Genomic DNA, 18178 nt, shown 5'->3' with positions numbered 1-18178 from the left:
TAAATGCTAGAGAGAAAGTAATAAAGCAGGGAAGGGGGTTATAAATTGTTTGCGAGGTTGATATTTTAGATCGGATGACCAGGGAAGGCTTACTGAGAAGTTAACTTTTGACTTAAATACTAGTTGCAAATGAAAGAGCTAGCCATGCAGATACCTAGTCAATACTATTGTCTTTTGTGCACACTACAAAAATTTCTCAGCTCCTATGAACTTTGCAGGTAGAGAGACTAACAGGTGCAAGGCCCTAAGGTTGGAGCATTCTCAGAATGCTCAAGGCAGAATGAGGGGCCAATCTGGCTGGATTGGATTGAGCCAGAGGACAGAAGAGTAGGAGGTGAGGTTAGGAGTGAGGAAGAAGCCTGGTCTTATGGGGATTGTAGGTCGCTCTCAGGACTCTGCCATTTCCCAGATGACATGGGGGCTGTTGGAGGGTTCTGAACAGAAGAGAGACACGCTCTGGCTTGCATTTGCCAGGATTTCTCTGCCAGCTCTTTGAAAATTGATTGATGGGATCATTTTAGAAGCAATGTATCAGCTAGGGTCTAACAAGGAAAAATAAACCACTTGAGTGGTGAGAAAGCAAACCTGACACTTTGCTCTGAGTCAAGTTTGCCCTGCCTGAAGTTCTTTAGCACTTTTAATGGCAGCTGCCACCTAAGTAAATAGCTCTGCTCAGGGGCAACCTCACAACAACCTACGTCTAACAAATATTGCTAGAGGCAGAATAAAGAAGAATCAAAAAAGGAAGAATCATGGGATTCATCACAGAGGAATGAAAATCTTTTGATAATTATTAAGAAGTGGGATATATAAAACAAACACTGATGTGGTTACTTACTCCCCTACTCATCCCCCCAACATTAAAGGGCCCCAAACAAGTCTGCTCTATTTACCTCAGTTTGGAGAAAATGGGAATATTTGAATGGGCTTTATGTAAAATGGTTGTGTCTCTTTTGCCTGATTGTTTTGTGGGAGTGAACTTTGTGTCTCACTGTGGAATGCTTCCCCTGCCTGGTATTGTAAGACAGGCCATATAAATCCACCTTTTGGGCAACGTCATACGTGAATTGAACATACTAAAAGAAGTCAGTAGGGTTGCCTGATCCCACGTAGTGTAAGGTGGAAACTGGGGGTTGACAGGAGTAGTAGCGGAGGATTTTTATCCCTAGGGTGAACTGGTTTAGGGTTGACTTATGCACTCAGATAGAGGGCCTTTGTTGAATGCCTTGTGCAGATTTTTTAAAGATGTGGTACATAAACCCCGAAATTCTAGAACATAGAAATATTTTGATTTCCATTTTAGTTGTTGGAAATCTCCTTGATATAAAGAAGCAAGTGAAAGAAAATGTAATTGGACCAGCAAGTCAGCCTTTTCATATCATTTAGGCGGCAACCCAGTTCTTTGGGGAAATTGAAAACATTGTCTTGTAATCTCTACCTAATCAGAAATGTAAACACAGCTCACTATTGCCTAAGACTGAGCCCTGTGACCTCAGTCAGGTAGTACCTGAAACCAAAGGGGGAAAAAAGAGGGAAAGAGAGCTTTAAAAAAGTACAACCTGCTGGAAAGACTTCCTTGCCCCAAAATCTAATTCATACTCTCTGTAAAGATTTTTCAAGGACAAATGCAAATTTTAAAAGTCTCTTCCACAAATAGTAAAAAACCTTAGTCTTCTGAGCAGATAAACAACTTATTCCAACTGTTATTTATAAACTAGTGAGTTTTATATTGTAATACCTGATTCATGACTAAAGTTTTAAAATGAAGCTATGAGATCACTGGTTGTGTCTGTATGTCTGTGGTGTATGTTGGAGATACGGTATTTTTTTCTACCTCTGATAGTATTATTGAAATTAATTTGTAAAAGAGCTCTGTTTACTTTGCTTAAAAGTGCTTACAAATTAAATATTTTTAAATGTAATAGAAACAAACGCAAATATTTTTCAAGTTCATGTGATCCAGGATTAATCTTTAACAAATAAAAGTAAATTTAAGGTTATCAGTTCAATTAAAATAGGCATGTGTTTAGAGTTGTCAGCATTAAATGTAAAACTTTTATTCAACCTAGGTTTATTAAAAGTCAAGGGGGCTTCCCTGGTGGAGCAGTGGTTGAGAATCTGCCTGCCAATGCAGGGGACACGGGTTCGAGCCCTGGTCTGGGAAGGTCCCACATGCCGCGGAGCAACTAAGCCCCTGTGCCATAACTACTGAGCTTGCGCGTCTGGAGCCTGTGCTCCGCAACAAGAGAGGCCGCGATAGTGAGAGGCCCGCGCACCCCGATGAAGAGTGGCCCCCGCTTGCCGCAACTAGAGAAAGTCCTCGCACAGAAACGAAGACCCAACACAGCCATAAATAAATAAATAAATAATTCCCCCCAAAAATGTATTAAAAGTCAAATAAGTTTATGTTATCTCTGATACAAAATTTGCCAGCAAGAAAAATAGCTTGGGATGTTGATCGGCTTTGTCTAATGTCTCCTGAAGTTTTCAAGGGTGATCTAAACATGATTTTTGGGAACAAGTGATGTAGATAAATGTAAGTAAGCTAAATCTTAAAAACAGCTTCCAAAATAATTTGGTAACAAAACTGTACAGTTTTGCTAAGTTAAATTAAATGATGAAAATTCATCGAATGTCTAGATCATTTCCAAATATGATAAATTGCTGAAATATTAATTGCTAAACAAGTATAAATATACCTACTTTTTGTCTTCTTATTACAGAAAAACTAAATATGTTTAGATTTATTAGAAACATGTCATGTACCACATTGAAAAAAATTATTATGTTATGAGGAAATGTATGTTTCTAGAAATTATGAAATGTATTCACATGTTTGCCAACCAAAAAATACTGGTATAACAAACAGGTCACAATTGCTTACTCCTTAGTTTTCACTAGAAATTAAGGTTTCTATGGGTTAAGAACTCTAATTAATATAAATAATTAAAATTATCAAAATTAATAAGGAAAACATCTTTATATGTAAGGGGAAAAAAGTATAAGGAATGGAAATGCATTTTGTTAAGGGGAAAACAAGTAATTTTGTCCTAAAAAGAAGTTAAAAAAAAAAGGAGAGAGAGAGAGAAAGGGAAAGCATAGGACAAAATCTGAATATACAAAAGAAAGGTGTTATAGAGGTTTACGGAAAAGAAACCCTGAGAAAAATTTTTGTGCATGGTTAGGACTGGCTAAGAATAAAATAGAATAAATTTAGAATAAATATAATAAATTTAATTGAGCGAATGAATTTTAATATTAAAACTAAGCTGTTGCAAAACTAGAATTTGAATTTTTCTCTCTGTTAAGTGGACAAAGTTATCTTGCAATATTGATCTGTTTTTGATAGCAGATTGTAAAATTTCTTTACCTTTTAAATAATCTGTTGTAAGTTTCTGTATTTGCCTTTGAAATATCTTATTGTCACTTCGGTTAAGTGAATAAGTATCCTTTCACAGTGACCTATGATCCTATTTGACCAAGTGTTTTAAACCTTTTGATATCTTTGAGAAATTTCCCCAAATCAAATTCTAGATGAAGTCTTTTTGACCTCTAGCTAACTTTGAGGTTTTCAGAGGGCCCCTGAAAAATCTCAAAGAGAGATATTAAACTTATTAGGCTTATTTGGTATGTTAAATTACATGGAAAGCATTGTCAAATGAGTGATAATTTGAGATAAACCTTAGGTTATATTGTATGAATGAATGTTACTAATATAAATGTTATAGAAATTATATAAAATTCTATATAAAACTCAGATATGTCCTGGTATAATATCAATTACAATTCTAGTTATTATTTTATAATGTTGTATGTCACAGAAATAACCAAATTTCCTTGTCAATTGCATTATAATAAGATCTTTAACCATACCATTTTAAGTATTTTGTCATTTATAGACAGTTACTGTTTTACTCTGATGCTTTTACAAAAATGCTTCATGTTCAAGAAGATTTATAGAAAGAATTTTTTGACATATATACCTTTCTGATAACTTTCAAATCATATACTTAACTGAGTAAGAAATTACAGAACTCTAATGAAAACCCTGATGGCTTCATAAAACTGCTAACAAAGATCAATGTCAATAAGAATTAATTATACCAAACTGAATGAACTGATGAACATGATCATAAGTTTTATGACTTTTCATCTGAACTATTACAGGCTTTTTAATCTTTGCTTTCCAGATATAAGGAAATCTTTCCTCTTAAGCTGACAATATTATAGCTACTTGGTAAATTATACATTTGTAAGTAGAATTGAAACATTTATCTTTTTTTCTCCCTACCTGATTGCTCCAGAATTTGGAGACTCTTAGTGAGTATTCTTATTTTCATGGCAATATAGTTATTTGTATAAGTTCACTAAGAATATGTTCCCCTTATAACAGGACCCAATTGGAAACTTTGGCTATGGCTTTGGCTGGAAAGTCATATTTGAGAATGTGCATAGAATCAGATACAACCAGACAGCCTTAAGGAACTGAGGCTGACTTTAGGGAGCCATAAAATCCCTTGGAAAGTTAGCCTGGTACCCTGCTAACAGGTTCTCAGTGGCCTTACCAGGTGAGTAAGGAAGGTCACTTCCTGGCAGGCACAAGAATCTCAGAATATTTTGGGGACCTCAAGAAGAGAGGAATTCACCCAAATATATAGGTATTACAGGCAAGTCAGATGGCAAGTCCTTGGTGTGGCTTCATGGCTTCCTGGCCTCCATAGGCTAATAAAAATTTAATCTGGGATTCCTTGTGAAAAGTTCCAGGGAAGCAAATTTAAAATAGTCTTTATGGTCAATCACTATTCTTTCTGGATTTAAGTAATCAGGCTAGGTTTAATGAAACTAAATTTATTTGGCAAACAAATTAAATGTTAATTCAGCTATCTTTGTTAGAAATGAGGATGACTTTAGAGAAAAAAGTTGTTTTTCAGTAGAACTTTAATACACAGTCATGGGTATTAGATTCTAGTTCTGTTAATTGTCTTCAAGGTTTTGCTTTTCCACTCGTTAGCTGGTCTGGATCCTGAATTCTTCTAGTTTACTCAAATCTTTTACTACAACTTTTCAAACTAATGTTTCCAATTTTTCTCCCACTTTGGACTTGGAATCGTTGAGAACTAAAACTGCCCTTTTCCTGAAGCCCTGTGAACTGAAACTGAACAACTTGATATAAACTTAAGAGAGGTTACCTCAATAGCCCATGTTTAGACCATCTCTGTGCTTATTGCTGTGTAAGGCACTCAGAAAGTTTACCTGAACACCTGATGACATCCTCAGAGACATTTCAAACTGCAAAAGATGCTTCAATCCTGACATCGAGAAATCTTCTGCACTGGCAGCAATCAGAACTCACTCAGACCGTGAGTTTATAACTTGCTCCAATCATTAACCATTGTTTTTCTTTTGTCTCCGTAGAAATGCCTCTTATTAAATACCCAACTTCTCACACCCTATAGGCCTAGCTTTGGGAGCCCACCTGCATCTCTGCTTCCTGAAATGAGTAACTGAACTGACCTATTATCAGGACTAAGATACTGGTTCAGTGAGATAAAAAGCAATCTATCAACTTAACTTCTGGACTGTGAAACTTAAGTTTCAAAAGTGGGACTACAGAGGAGCAAAATTTCTCACCCCAAAATGTTTCTTTGGCATGCAGATTATTTTGAGCTGAAAAAAATCAAAGCCCAAAAGACTCAGGAAGAACCTTTGACCTTCCTCCTAACTGCCTAAAGAATGTAGATAGAGGACTGTTTCAGGAAGGGAGCTATCACCATAGATAACTATGGTATGAACTTGGTGTGTACAGAGGGAGGAACCTAGCAGTGTGTTTTTTAAAATTCCTCTCTGTCTCACTGTCTCTGCATGGCCAGCAAACATTTGTTTACCAAACAGTTGCTTTTCCATCTCCATGTAAATTGCCTTCCCCCTCTTTGAAGTCCCAAACTGCTATCCCCAACATCCTATTTTGTCTTTAGCTGAAGATGATATGTAAGGTGAGGGTTCCTGCCATTTTGGTGAGTTATCTGGTTTTCCTGGGTCTCTGCAATGTATACATGTTATTAAAATTTTGTGTGATTTTCTCCTGTTAATCTGTTTCATGTCAATTTAATTCTTAGACCAGCCAGAAGAACCTAGAAGGGTAGAGAAAAATTTCTTCCTCCTGACAGAGTGAACCTGCAAAACCCTACACACCCCAACCTTGGACCCTAACAAAGGCAGAGCCCCTGATTCTTGCTAGATTCTCTCTCTCTCTCTCTCTCTCTCTCTCTCTCTCTCCGCCATCCCTCCCTCCCTGCCTCCCTCCCTCTCCGTGACCTCACAGTGTGGCCCTGGAGCTTGCCATGTACCCTCCAAGACCTGTGAGTAATAAACCTTGTTCCTTAAAGTTCCCTGATGGTTTTTGCTGAAGTGCATCCTGCAATCATAATAAGTACTGCAAGGACCAGACCAGCCACAACATTGGCTCAGGTCAGGGAAATGTCTGTGGGGACTGGCTGCTTGTAATATAGGCCCTGGGCAAGTGTCTCAGGCATTCCTAACCATAAGCATCACTATCAAGAGTCTGAGACTAACACAACACACACACACACAAGTATTATATGTAGTAATGTTAAACATTTTTCATTTATTTTGCTGGGTACTAGGTGGTTTCTTTCAAGCTGAAGCATTATGTCCTTCTTCAGTTCTAGAACAATTTTTTTGACTATTTCTACCTCATTATTTATGTTACCTTTAAAACAGTTTTTTATTTATGGGAGAAAATATTTGCAAACTACATAAATGATAAGAGATTAATATCCAGAATGTATAAAGAACTCCTGCAACTGAACAAAAACAACAAAACAAACAACCAAGTTAAAAAATGGGCAAAGGATTTGAACAGATATTTCACCAAAGAAGGTATACAAATAGTCACTAAGCACATAAAAGGATGCTTAATGGTGCTGAATTATACACTTAAAAGTGGTTAAAATGGTAAATTTTGTTATGTATGTATGTTTTACCACAATAAAGAACTCCTTTTTCTTTATATGTATGTATTTAAATTTTATATAGATTAACTTTTTTTCCAAAATTTCCAATTTTTGTCCTTTTAAACTTCATTCTGGTAAAATTCCTGGTGTCAATATTCTAGTCCACCATTTTGTCTTTAGTTGTGGCTATTCAGCCCATCAGGTCATTGATTTAAAATCTAATTTCAGTGACCATTTTTAATTTCTAGAGAAGTAAATTATTTAAAATTCTAGATGTGGAATTCATCAACATTTATTTATTGAGCACTTACTTCCTAAGGCACTGGAGCATAGAAATGCACAAAAAATGTCACATCCCTGCCCTCCTGGTGCTTACGCTGTAGTGGGTAGACAGGTAATAAACAGATAAACAACAAAATATACAGCTTAATGTCATGAAATGTTATGAAGAAAGGGAAAGTATGTATAGAGATAAAGAATTACAGAAAGTGGACAGGGAAGGCTCTCTAAAGAGTTGTTGTTTGGGCAGAACTTTTAATAAAGGAATGAAATTTATGAATGTTTGGTGAAAGAGTGTTATAGGTAGGGGAAAGACCAAGCGATGAGAAAATATTTTGGGAGTTCAAGAAATACCAAAGACGAGAGTGTGGCTGGTGTAGGGTGAGGGGAGCTACTGCAAAGGTCCTGACTTAGTTAGACGCTGGTGGTAGAGTTGGATGAGGTGAGAAGTCATCATACCAGAGACAGTTTCAAGATAGAACTGATAAGATTTGCCACTGTGGGATGGGAGAGAAAAGTAGATCAAGGATTCTCCAAGGTCTTTAGCCTGAATCACTGAGTGAATGGCATTACCATTTTCTGAGATGGGGAAGACTGAAGGTGAGCAAGTTTGAAAGCAGATGTTAGACATCTGCATGGAGATGTCCCATAGGCAGGTGGATGTTTGGATCTGAAGTTCAGAAGAGAGGTAAGGAATAGAAATGGAAATGAGTGTAGATACAGGAGAAAAGAGGTATAAAGGCTCTGCCTTAAAGCACCACTTACTGGGTATATTAACTACATTTACTTTAAGATGGCCTCCTGTTTTCCCTATTAACCATATTTCCTCAGATATTACTTCTATTTGGTCATATTAGGTATTAGTTTCCAGTACATTTGAAAAAATTTCTAAAATTTAAAAAATTTTTCTAAAATTTTAATTTTTTCCTACCTTGGACTGCTGCCCACTCAGACACTGAATAAAGTGAATGTTAATATAGTGACAGACTTTACCATAGTCACTGAAAAGACTTTTTTATTAAAGCCCAGTAAAATCCCATTTACTTTATATATCAGGATTTTCCTAACTCTTAAATATTAATGGTCATCCAAGAGTCACCGCAGAGTTGAAAAAATAATTTAACATGAAAGAAAAACACCAAAACAAAGAATAAAAAGAGCTTGGCACAACTGGCTTTGCAGTTGTGACAAATGCACCATACTAGTATAAGCTGTTTAATTATAGGGGAACTAGTTGTGAGTTATATAGGAACTCTACTATCTTCCCAATTTTTTCTGTAAATCTAAAACTATTGTAAAATAAAAAGCTTATTTTAAAAAAAAGGAACGTGGGGAAACAGGGTTAATGTGAAATGAAGAAGGAAAAAATATAGTTTCATGGAAAGAAGAAGAATATAATGCAACCATGAGGCAAGAGCCATATGTCATAAAAAGGAACATCTAGGTAATAAGGAAGAGCTCTTGGGAATTAAAAACATGGAAGCAGAAATGAAAGAATGTGTTAAAAGTCTTGAAAGATAAAGTTAAAGAAATGTCCCAGAAAATATAACAAAAAAACAAAGAGATAGAAATTAGGGACAAAAGACACACAGATGAGAGAAACAGTTTAGGAATTGCAAGATTCATATACTTGAGTTCCAGAAAGACAGCACATAGGAAAAGATGGAGAGGAAACAATCTAAGACATAATAGAAGAAAATTCCCCAAAGGACATGAGTTTCCAGATTGAAAGGCTCCCTCAAGTGCCCAACATACTGATTATAAGAAGTCCCACAACTACTTATACCATTGTAAAGTTAAAGAAAAATGAAAATAAAGAAAGCTCCTAAATCTTCTAAAAGGGGGGATAGGAGGACGGGTCATATAAAAAGGATCAAGTGTAAATATAGGGTCAGACTTCTCATTAGCAATATTAGAAGCCAGACAGCATAGACCAATGTCGTCAAACTTTTTTTTTTAATTAATTAATTTTATTTATTTTTGGCTGTGTTGGGTCTTCACTGCTGCGAGCAGGGGCTACTCTTCCTTGCGGTGCGCAGGCTTCTTATTTCAGTGGATTCCCTTGTTGTGAAGCACCAGCTCCAGGCATGCAGGCTTCAGTAGTGGTGGCACACGGTCTCAGTAGCTGTGGCTTGTGGGCTCTAGAGCACAGGCTCAATAGTTGGGCACATGCGCTTAGTTGCTCCGCAGCATGTGGGATCCTCCCGGACCAGGGATTGGACCCCTGTCCCCTGCATTGGCAGGCGGATTCTTAACCACTGCGCCACCAGGCAAGTCCTCAATGCCTTCAAACTTCTGAAGGAAATGATTTCCAGCAAAGAAGTCTATCATTAACTATTACTCAATAATAAAAGTAGAATGAAGACATACAGTGTATATCAATTAGGATCAGTTAGGTGATGCTACAGTAACAACCATCCCCCAAATCTTTGTGGCTTATTATAACAAGTTTATTTCTTGCTTATGCTACACCCCTTTGTAAATCTGAGAGTAGGGGAGATTCTGCAACACTGCCCTTTTTCATGATCCAGGCCAACACAACAGCCACCATCCTGGACATCACCTATCATTGTGTTAGTGCCAGTTTCACACTAGCAATTAGTGCTGTGACATGAAGGTGACATGCCACTTCTACTCATGTGGCGAGGAGGTGTGATGTTACTCCATGTCTGGAAAACAGAACAGCACTGATGCCTGCACACAAGTTCTTAATAACCGATCCACCTTGGTACTCTTTCTCAAGAAACTCCTGGGTGATATGCCACTCCCAAATGAGTAGCAAAACAAGAAAGAAGATGACATGGGACACCTCACACAGAAAAGAAGGGAAGGAGATTCCAGGATGACAGCTGTGGGCAGGCCTAAGTGTGACTAGGCCAAATTGGATTAACGGGATGGAGGACAGAAGGAATGGATCTAAGTGGGTCCAACATCAAGAAAATTAACAAAAAGAGGCAATTAAACCCAGAAGAAAAATGTTACAGAGAGGAATCACTATTTGGCTTGACAGTGAACAACATTTAAAGTCATTTAATAATAGAAACACTGTGAATGAACTTAACTGAAAAATGGGTTCAACTATATTGAGAAGATGGGAGTTGGTGAAATGTTGAAATGTGTGTGAGGGATAATGTTAAGACACCTGAATCTTCATCTTCTATAACATGTTGTTAATGAATAACAGCAAAATGAAAACATCATAAATACAAGAAGAGCAAGCTGCTTAAAAATATAAAGAAATTTTTAGAAGTAACTAAAAGAAGTAGTTGCCTTTTGGAAATGGGAATCTGGGGTGGGGAAGGGTGGGCCAGGACAGATTTTTATTTTTATAAACCTCGTGCTTTTATCTGAATTCTTAACCTATAATATATGTAAGTATATGTGTATATGTGTATATAGTATACGTACTAAAAAGGAAAAAAATCAAAATTAAGCCAAGTTGTATCTTTAATTGTTCTTTATAATATTTTACCTAACGTATTTAGCATTATGTGTCAGTCACTGTTATCAGTGATTTATGTGTATTGAACAGTGGAAAAATATCTTATTGTGGGATGTAGAAAAATTTCTGTTTGGATCTAAAATCAAATAGATTTGTTGGCCTAATATTAAAATTAACTGAAAATCCCTTAAATCTCCCATTACCCTGCAGTATATCAAACAGGTAGTTTTGTATACACACCCTTGAATCCATTCCTGCAACCCTTTCTTAGATAATATTTCTTAAGGGCTCTCAATTCATTATTATTATTTTTATTATTGTAGGGGTATAAAGTTGAGTTATTCAGACTGCTAAGTTTATAAATCACTTGTAGTCTCTCTATTCATCCATCCATTCGTTTCCCCCCACTTTGTCTCCAGTCCCCACTCCCATTCTCATCCCTTGTCCTTCTGGACACCTGCTCTAATGTCTTTAATTATACCTGTAGCCTTGCAAAATATGCAGTGATAATCAATCAATCAAATAATTTGTGAAAAATTTAAAAAGTGAGGTTCAGGTCATCCCTGGATAACTCCAGTCCTGTGGCTCAACAAAGCTATTGAAGCCTCTGGTTCTTCTGAGATCTTTGTTCCACTACCCACAGTATCAACTTCTTTGTAAGACCAATATCAAGATAATTTTAAGACCAGTACTCCTCACTGGCTATAAGACAGCAGCTGATGGTAATCAGTTCTGCATGATTCCATGTTCACGTCCAGGCAAAGAGAGAGACTGGTGTCAAGAGGTTTTTTCTTAAGAGCAAGGAACGAATTTTCTAAGAGACCCTGAGAGTTCTGCTCAAGTCTCCTTGGTCTACATGACTTGGATCTGTCCACACCTGAATCAGTCAGTGTAAAGGAGAGAAGGGATGATTTGCTGATACACAATGGGAGGAACAGAATGGATATTGGAGTCAATCACAATCCTCGAAAGCCACTTCACTGGTCTCCCTATTTTATCTTCCTTTCCACCGATCCATTCGATACAGCAACCATCTGACTACATCACTCATCACTTAAAATCCTTCAACAGTATGGCACCTAGTCTTCAAAGATGACCCTCCCACTGAATTACACCTCCTGGTATTCACATCTTGAATCTGGGTTGGCTCTGCAATTTGCTTTTGACCAGTGATGCCATGTGGCTTCTGAAAGTGGGTCATAAAAAACTTTACTGTTTCTGCTAGAACACTGTTTTTTAGAATACTCCCTCTAGGAAACCAGCCACCATACTGTGAGCTGCTAAAGCTGCGTGAAAAAGCCATGAATAGGCACAATGGTTGACAGCCCCAGCGGAGCACCCAGCCAACATACACGTCAGTGAGCCACCTTGAGCATCCAACCTGGTCGAGTTTTCACATGACTGCAGCTTTTGTATGACGGCAACCACCTGTAAGACTTCAAGTGAGAACTGCCCAGCTGGGCACAGTCAACCTACAGAACTGTGAGAGATAATAATAAATGGGTGCTTTATGCCATCAAGTTCTGAGGTGGTTCATGACTTAACAATAGACCACTGAAACAAATGTCTTCCCCCACATATCAGTTTTGGTTGCATCTGGCTGTGAATAAGAGGACCTGAGCAATAATGACTTAAACAAAGGCCTTCCATGATCCTACATATCAAGGAGCCTGGGGGAGGCAGTTCCAGGGTTTGCTCAGAGGCTTGGAAATGTCAAGGACCCAGATGCTACTTTTCCACTCTGCCATCCTCCACCCGGTGGCTTTGTGTTGTTAAGATTGTCATGCATTCCAGATGACCACAGTGCCGCACTGTCACATACAGTCAGGACAAGAGGGGCAAGGCAAAAAGGATGTCTTCTCTTGATCTCTGAGGTTTTATTTGGAAATCTAATTTTTCCCAAGAACCCTCCAGCATTCTTGCATTTTTCCTTTATTGGTCAGAACTGGCCACTTGCCAACCCCTCTCCGGTCACTGGGAAAGGAGGCAAAAAATTAGCCAACCGGTTATGACTTTTCTTTTGAGTCTGGGGACTGGGCCTGCCTTCAGTGAGATCAAGGGGTCTCTGCCCACTGCCTCAATAAAGTGGGGTTCTGTTTTCGGGAAAGAGGGAGTAGAATTGGATGTGCCACTGTGCCAGCCACACCATTACCTAAAGCCCCATCCTTAACCATCCTTCCTTCTGTGTCCCATCCCCACTAGCCCTTCCTTTCCTCTTCTGTGCATCTTGGCACATGTACCTGGAATGCACACTCTGTACCGAGAATGCTCTCATCTCTCAACCAAGATCTGAGATATATATCCTTCAGATCTCAGCTCAAACATTACTTTCTCAGGGAGCTCTCCCCTCCCTGAGTTATAAGCTCTCTTAGGACTCTGCACTTCTTTGTTTTTCAGGACTCTGCACTTCTTGGTTTCACGTAATAAAACCTAAGTATGTAGTTGTGTATGTATGAATCAATGTCTGCCTTCTCCATTGACCAAAGATAGGAGCTGTGACAATATTTTCATCACTGTATTCACAAGTATCTAGTGCATACTCAATAAATAATTATAAAATATATGAGCACTGTGTTTTGCTCTCTCACCTTCACCCACATCTCCCTGTGCTGGTGTTGTATAAACACTGAGTCATTTAAAAATGTTATTTTGAATCCTAAATCCTGAAAAACTTCAAAAGGGTGATCTTAGATTGTCCAAGCAATGATTGTCCAGCATTTTACTTAAACAAGAGTTTATTTTATGCTTGGTGAAATTATTAAGTTTCAGTTCAGGATACTACAAATAAACAATTTATAATGTTATAGAATCCTATTCATCTTTCAAGTTTTGGATAACTACGTTACACATTTTTTTTTAAAGTGCAGATTAACATAATTAGGAGAGCCCTCTTAAAGAAGGATAAATTGTTCTAGAAACGAATGTATTTTATAGTATACCCAACCTGAGGGTCCTGGGGTGACGCTGTGACTAGGTTTCTTGGGGAACAGAATCTTAGTATTGGAGGAAGTTTTGAAAGGTAGATGATTTGGTATTCGAAAAATTTCTGTTCCAATATTCTACAGATAGATGTAAAAAAATAGTATTTCCATACTTTATTTTAAAGGAGAAACCCAGTTCTAAGTTATCGTTTGTGCTTATGAATATCCCTCCTATACATACCAGCTCTGTGACCTTGGGCAAGTTGTTTAATCTCTCTGTGCCCCAGTTTCCTCAATTGTGAAATGGCATGAGACCGTTGTGAGGATTAGGCGAATTAGTATATGCAAAGTGCTTAGAACTGTGTCTGGCTCCTGGTAAGTGCTGTGCACCTGGGGTTGTTACTCCAATGTCTAGCATAGTGGCAGGATCTCAACGCAGAGCCGCCAAAAGCATGGGCTTTCAAGGTTTGAATCCAGGCTCTACCACTTAACCAGCTCTAGGAACCTTGGTAAATCATTTATTCTCTCTAAACCTCTGTATTCCCATCTGTAATGGGGATATTACTATCTACCTCATGAAATACAGTTTAAATTAAATCAAGTTGTGGCTGCAAGTACCTGGTACACCATGCTGCTCTCACTTGATGCCTCAGCTGCCAAGAAGCCATCATCCCCACATGGCAGCCCAGAGTGCCCATGACTGCGGGGCATGAAGGGCATGCAGGAGCCATCAAGTTCAAATTCAGTCATTTTTCAGAGGGAACAACTCAGGGGCGGAAGGACAGGGGATAAAGTGACTTGTTCAAAGTCACCTAGCTAGTTAGAGACAGAGACACGTTGTAAAAGAAAAACAGTTGTGCACCTCTCTGTTTTAGGATAACATTTTACTTTATTATATTTACATTGTGTTAATTTGTAATCCCCTTCTTTTCTAGGAGTTGCAAATACTTCCTGTGGTCCGGCCATTACCCATCAAGGTACAGAGAGGCAGGAATAAGTTAGTTGCATGAGCTGGGACCCCTTAACCCCTCACTGTCTTTTAGGAGACCTTTTATAGACAGGTTTTCTCCGCTTCTCTGAATAGGAGGAGTCGATGGATGGGAGCAGCTCTGGGAAACACTGTGGCAGAGGCCATCCTGGTTCTGAAGCCACTGAGAGGACCCAGGGCCAGGAGTCCTTGGTCCTTAGCAAATTCTATCTCTGTTCCCTATAATGAGCAAAATATAAACATTCTTTCCAATGACTATATTAGTTTTTAATTAAAATGTCTTCTCTTAATTGGTGATCTTTAATACTACTACTATGCACCTGTAGAGAATATCTTTATAAAGGGCTCAAAGGTCATATCAGATAAATATCTGGAATGTAGAAAATGATTCTAGTGGCCTACCTTCTCTTGAAGGTTCATCGAGCCAAATAGGGGAGCCCTGAATGGCCCCTGCGTGATCCCTGAGTGAGCTGGCCGTGTCTGAACTGGAGGCAGCTCCAGGGCCCACTGCAGGGCAGTGCTTCTGCCAGGAGTGAGCGCTGGGCCCTGAAATGCATCTGGGCCACCAAGGAGACTCACCCCAGCAGCAGTTGAGGGATTTTCATCTCTCAGATGGACGGTTGCCCAGTGCGGTTGCCCCTGAATCAGGCACTGCAGCTAACCCAACGCCAGCCTGGAATCAGCCCAGATCTTCCCTGGGTTCTGCCGGTGAACTTTTCTCCACTTCCTGAGAAGAATAGAATTTTACCTGCTTAAAAGTGTTTTATTCTTTTCACTGCTTTCTTCTTTCAAAGGAAACAAAATTTAATCAAAATCCTGTTTCCAAAACAAAACAAAACAAATCTAATTTACTAGGGAAGGAAAAAAGAGTGAAGAGTTCACGTGAGTTCTGAGGAGTCCAATTTAATAGAGAAACTGCTTATAGGAAACTTGAAAAATGAATTTGAACTGCTAAAATGAATACACTCAAGAGAAAAAATGCTGTTGATAATGTTTGTTGTTCTCCTGTGTTGTGCTTTTGTACTAGGCAGTGGGAAGCATGCTGTTTAAAGGGAAGTCCCAGGCACACTGCAATTCTCAACTCTGCTGGTCATACAAACAGAACTGTGAACTTAAAGTCACCAGGGGCTTTGGGCTTTGGGCTTTGGGCTTGGACAAAAGGAAATGCTATTTTAGATGCAAACTATTATATATAGGATAAGCAATAAGGTCCTACTGTATAGCACAGGGAACTATATTTAATATCCTGTGATAAACCATAATGGAAAAGAATATGAAAAAGGAGATATATATATATATATATATAACTGAGTCACTTTTCTGTGCAGCAGAAACTAACACAACATTGTAAATCAACTATACTTCAATAAAGTTAAAAAAAATTTTTTTAAAAAGGAAATGCTATTTTGAAGGTGAACCTTCTGACCTTACAAGATCTGTGCTTCATGTTGGGGAGAGCAAGGGGGTGCAGAGTGGTCTGGAGGATGGGTTAAGCCCCATACACCCTCTTCCTAGTTGTGTGCCTCGTTCCCTCATCTGTCAAGCAAGGATGATGGTGGAACTCATTTCCAAGGATGACCGTGGGGGAATAAACAAGACAGAACAAGACAGCACATGCTAAGTGCTCAGAACTGTGCCTAACACGTAACCTACATTCACCTAGACCCTTACTACTATTGTGTGGGAAAAAAAATCCAGGTGTTTTAAAATGAAACATTTCTACAAGAAACTTACATTTTTGTTTTTACTTTGCTTCCTGTTCTATGTTATTTCCAGCATAGTCATAGCAGTCTTCACTGTTGAGTACCTATCATATTTTAGACTTAGTGCTGGGAGCTTTTATGTCACTTATCTCCCTAACTCCTCATGACAATCTCAACAATAAATAACAGTAAAGAAGAACTCATTGTATAGGGTTTCAGACAAGAAAAGAGTTGTGAGCTTGTGTTGATCAGGAAAAAATTTCCTGGAATAGGAAGACTTAAGTTGGGCCGTTTAAGGAGGAGGAGGATGAACTGAGGGGTTGAGTAGGGAGTTGGGAATGAGGTTTTCAGGAGACAGGAACAGCATGGGCAAAGGCACAGAGGCAGGGGCGGGGCACTTTCCACCCAGCACAGTTAACGACCTTCCCCAGTGACAGGGAAAAAGAGAAGTCAGAGCTATTCAGATCCCACCAGGTGATCGTGGGATGCCCAAGTGTCCCCTCTTCCTGTTCCACTGGTTGAGATGGATGACTTGCATTTGTCATTCAGGAAGCATCTTTTCACATGCATTTAGCATTTCCAGCTCAATGACTCACAATCTTGTACAACCAATCCTTACTAGTTTTATACATTAGAGTCAAATATATACATTACATATATATTCATGTCTACACACTCCTGCATATATACATGCATTCGTGTGTTTGTATGTGCATGCATGTGTGTATGTATATGTATGCATGTATGTATTGATGCACTGCTTTGCACTACTATGAATACCCCCAGGGTAGTGAGATAAGCCAGTATAGGGAGGTTTGCTTTAGTATCTTTCTCTCTCCCTTCCTCACTTCTCCTTTCTTCTCTCTATTTTTCCATCTATTACATTTCTTTATTAGATGAAGACCCTGAAACAAAGTAATCATATCAATCTTCTTTATTAGATAGTCAAGGAGCCCCAGGCTCTGGGTCTAGCTTGGGTTCCAGGTGTGATGTGTTCATGGAATAAAAAATAGATTTAAGTTTGATTCTTTTGGGAAGGCTGCAGGCCCATGTCTGGGAGCTGGAGTGGGGACAGAAGGCCACAGTCCCCAGAGCGGGGGAATGAGTGTAGTCCAGACCCAGCTGAATGGGTCTGGTCTCCTGTCCTAGCTTTAACCTTCTCAGCACATTTAAAAGAATCCCTCTGCTTTCTTAGTTTTCTCATCTGTACCATGGAAATGGTAATTCCCTCTTGGATTATCATGAAGATAAAATGGTTTAATAAATATGAAGCACCTAGCACAGTAATAGACAGGAATAACTGGCAGTTATTGTAATCATTGGAGAAGTTCCAGTTTCAGTGGTGACAGAAGGGCAGGGACCCATTGCCTGGAAGTTGGAGGATGTGTTCAGAGCCAATTTAGGGAGTTACTAGGTGACTTGCCAGGATCCCCAGCAGAGGTGGACCAGACATGCACACCTGTGGCTTCAGCTGGGTCATCTAGGTTGAAGAAAGCACGCATATGTACCCTGAACAAAAATATGATCAGAGAATAAGGCAAAAGGACTCTCTGTGTCATGTTTATATTTCACGCCCTTTCTTCCTCCCACCTCAATCGCAAGGTTTAAAGGAAGGAGTCAGAGAGCTGGCACAGTTCATCTTGGCACGGTGAACAAGGGTAACCTACTGGTGACTGACCTCCCTTCTGGGCTTGCTGCTTATCCTCTTGGTGTCCTCAGGCGAGTCAGTCCACCTTTCTTAACCTCAGTTCCCTGATCTGTAGGTGAAGGGGTTTGACAGGGTGCTCGCTAACGTTGCTGATGTCACTGGAGACACGGAAGAAACCAATCTATAGTAAGAATAGAGGAGAGTTTTATTCAAGCCAGACTGG

At 38.9% G+C, this 18178-nt stretch overlaps 1 long non-coding RNA gene across 1 annotated transcript; it reads right to left on the bottom strand.

Annotated features, from left to right (window-relative positions):
• Positions 1 to 14483: 14483 nt before the first annotated feature.
• Positions 14484 to 17416, bottom strand: LOC309665150. The gene is made up of 2 exons (XR_014266234.1): positions 15184 to 17416; positions 14484 to 14823 (listed from the first exon to the last, which is right to left on the bottom strand). It is a non-coding gene; the product is annotated as an uncharacterized lncRNA (long non-coding RNA).
• Positions 17417 to 18178: the final 762 nt, after the last annotated feature.

This window comes from Balaenoptera physalus, assembly GCF_965194825.1.
Source record: "Balaenoptera physalus genome assembly, chromosome: 7".
NCBI lineage: Eukaryota > Metazoa > Chordata > Mammalia > Artiodactyla > Balaenopteridae > Balaenoptera > Balaenoptera physalus.
This window is presented reverse-complemented; position numbering and strand designations above follow the sequence as displayed.